Below are 3222 nucleotides of genomic sequence, written 5' to 3'. Positions count from 1 at the left end.
CATAGAGGTTAACTGAATTCCACAAAGGTCACAGGAGTGGCTAAAACATGGCAAAGGAGAAAAGAGCACAAGTCCATTTGCTCCTAAACCCTTTGCCATTACTAGGTCACCACCATTCCTTCTAACAGTGTATGGTTACTTGTCGCATTAGGCGTACTGCTCGCAGAGTTCTTACCATATCTGTTTCACCATATTGTAATGACTTTGCTTTCATACCTTTCTGATTTATGAGGTCATGAAATACTTTATTCCTAGTTCCTTAAGACTCAGCAGAGTGCCCATAGCAATACCAAATAGTAAATATTTTGACCAATATTTTAATAAATACTTAATCAATGGTAAATATTTTAATTTTAATAATAAATATTTTAATAAATACCTTAATACATTTAATAGTAAATATTTTCACTTTATTTGTTTTTATTTTTTTTAGCACAAATTTATTTACTAACCAAAGGGATGATCCTAATTAAATCAACACTTTGAAATAGATGCATGTAAAATGTTTGTGATAAAGATAATTGAACACAGTAATGAAAAAAAAAAAAAAGCAGTATGGAGATTTGCTCATTGAACTGAGCTTGTTCATCCTCACAGCTAATTCCTGTCCACAATGATGATGGAATTTTTACTCTACTTTTTCATAGACCCGAGTACAGGTGACATTATTCATGACGCATTCCACCACTAATTTCCCATTTTCCAATTTTCTTGTGATTGTGCTTTCCTTCCCATCCCATTCCTGATGTTGAACCAATGCGCTGTCTGTGAAGCTTCAGTCTGAGTTTTTCTGCCATCAGCTGTAGTTTCTTCAAACTTCTCTCCCAGGTTATATGAAAACTGTGTTGTTTTCAAAGTTCTCTCAGTTTTTATGGTGAGGTTTTTGCCATCAGAAGAGATGATACAGGGCACCTGGGTGGCTCAGTTGGTTAGGTGACTGCCTTCGGCTCAGGTCATGATCCTGGAGTCCTGGAATCGAGTCCCGCATCGGGCTCCCTGCTCAGCAGGGAGTCTGCTTCTCCGTCTGACCCTCCCCCCTGTCATGCTCTCTATCTCATTCTCTCTCTCAAATAAATAAATAAAATCTTTAAAAAAAAAAAAGAAGAGATGATACAATCTGGTTTGGCCATTGCACCCACTTTTTGCAGAGCCATTCCCACTCCTACTTGCTTCATGTATTCGTCAAAGCCTTTGCTTTCCACTAAGTGCCATCTTCCTACCAGCTGCTGAATGGTGGCCATGATGGGCGCGGGCCAGTGGGCCTAGTGAGCAGAGCAGAGTGGGCCATCGGTAGCGTGGCTTCTCAATATTTTCACTTTAATAGTAAATATTAGTAAAGGTATCCTTGGCAATGAGATTTTCCTGGCCATTATGCTTCTTCCAACCCACACAGTGGGAGGCAATATCAGTGACACGAAAATCACTGGAGCTGAAGATAGGATTATGGGCTAAAATTTAGAAGACTAAACTCTAAGGCAGTGATAACAAATGGCTTTGATCCCTGCACTTACTCTTACCTGTCACTAATTTATCAGAGTATTGGGTTCAGAAGGATTCTGAGGCTGTACTAGCCCGGTGAGAAGTGCAGGGTCCAAACCTGTGTTGTCTGTCTTTCCTCGGCAGAACGGGGGAGAGTGGCAGCCTTCCCATGACATGTCTGTGATCCACCCTTGAAAGAATCTAGTTCTATCCATCCTCAGGGCCTCTGCAGTTGCTGTTCCCTCAATTTGGAAAGGTCTTCCTCTAGATATCCTCTATGTCACTTTATTCAAAACTCTGTTTAAATATCAATTTGTCAGAGAGGCATGCCCGCACCATTCATCCGAAAATAGCACATTTCCCATGCCCCGTCACTCACAGTACCTTTTTCATGCTTTATTATTGTTTCTTGCACTTATGGGCATTTGGCATCATATTGTATATGTTTGTTTATTCACTTATTGTTTGTCTCCCCAGTGTGAGCTCCATGAGGGCAGAGACTTTGTTCTTCTCACCCAGGCAGCCAAAGAGAACCCACCACATACTTCATGTTGCATCAGTAACCAATTCTGAGTGCAGGAGCCTCTCTGTCTTTTCCTCTTATGGCAGTGACAGCAGACAGGAAGTATGAGAAAAGACGCCTATGTCCTTAAAGAATTTACTGTGTTTAAGGTTGATCAATTTTGTAAATACCAGAGTATTGATATATTCTGCATCTCTAATCCTTTATAATTATTTGTTTCCTTTCTAACCCTTACACTTCTTCTCCACCTTACACTTCTTCTCCACCTCTCTCCTTCCTGGTTTTTACCATTAGAGACATTTTCTGTTGGTCCAACAAGAAAGATTTTCAAAACATATTTAACTATCCACTCTAAAGAACCACATTCTTTATCCCTACATTTTAAATTGCTCTTTTCCTCAACCATTTCCTCCAGCTTCTCTGAAAAGAGAACACCAAGCAGCCCAGCCTATGGTGACTTAGCTGATTTGCCCATATCTCAAGGTCAGTCTTCTGAGGAGCAGCCCTTATGTTGAATTTTCTTTCCTTCATTGTTGGACGTCCTGCAAGATGCAGAGCCAAGTTAGAAAGAGAAGAAAAACGTTAACATCAAATTTAAAAACCATAGGAAAAACAATAGTCCAGTTACCCTGTGTATTCTCCCTATCATAGACTCGATCCTGTCATGGTGTGCGGTTCCAGTAACACATTTAAGGAGTATATTAGTTAGGATATAGTTTCTGTACCTTGGGACAAAAATCCAAAGTAACGGCGGTATACACAAGAGAGAAGTTATTTTGCTTTTTCCTAAAGGAATAAGATTCTGAGGCAGCTGGGAGCCATAAATCTCTCAAGAGCCAGGGCCCCTGTTATCTGACCTTCTCCAACACATCTTTAACAATTCCAGGGATTTGTCTCTGTCTACAAAACTTTGTCTATATTCCAGCCAGCAAGAAAGAGAAAACAGAAATGAAAGGATGCACCGATGTCCTTTAAGAGCACAGACACGATATTGGACATGTCATTTCTGCTCCCACCTCATTTGACAGAACTCAGTCACTTGAACACATGTAGGCACAAGGAAGGCTTTGGCACATGGTGTTTCTTCTTGGAAGCCACATGAACATCTAAGCGTGAAAGCTGCTCTTGCCCCAGAAATTGAGAATGGTTATGGGCATACAAGAACAGTTCTGTCATGGGAAGAGGATAGGCTTTTTCCAGAGTCTGCAGTGCCATCCCTT

At 40.6% G+C, this 3222-nt stretch overlaps 1 pseudogene; it reads right to left on the bottom strand.

Annotated features, from left to right (window-relative positions):
- Window positions 1-409: 409 nt before the first annotated feature.
- LOC144379330 (fatty acid-binding protein 5-like) lies at window positions 410-1265 on the bottom strand (annotated as a pseudogene).
- Between the last annotated feature and the right edge of the window lie 1957 nt (window positions 1266-3222).

This window comes from Halichoerus grypus, chromosome 10 (genome assembly GCF_964656455.1).
Source record: "Halichoerus grypus chromosome 10, mHalGry1.hap1.1, whole genome shotgun sequence".
Taxonomy (NCBI): Eukaryota; Metazoa; Chordata; class Mammalia; order Carnivora; family Phocidae; genus Halichoerus; species Halichoerus grypus.
The sequence above is the reverse complement of the archived record's forward strand: the minus strand, read 5'-3'. Positions and strand labels throughout refer to the sequence as shown.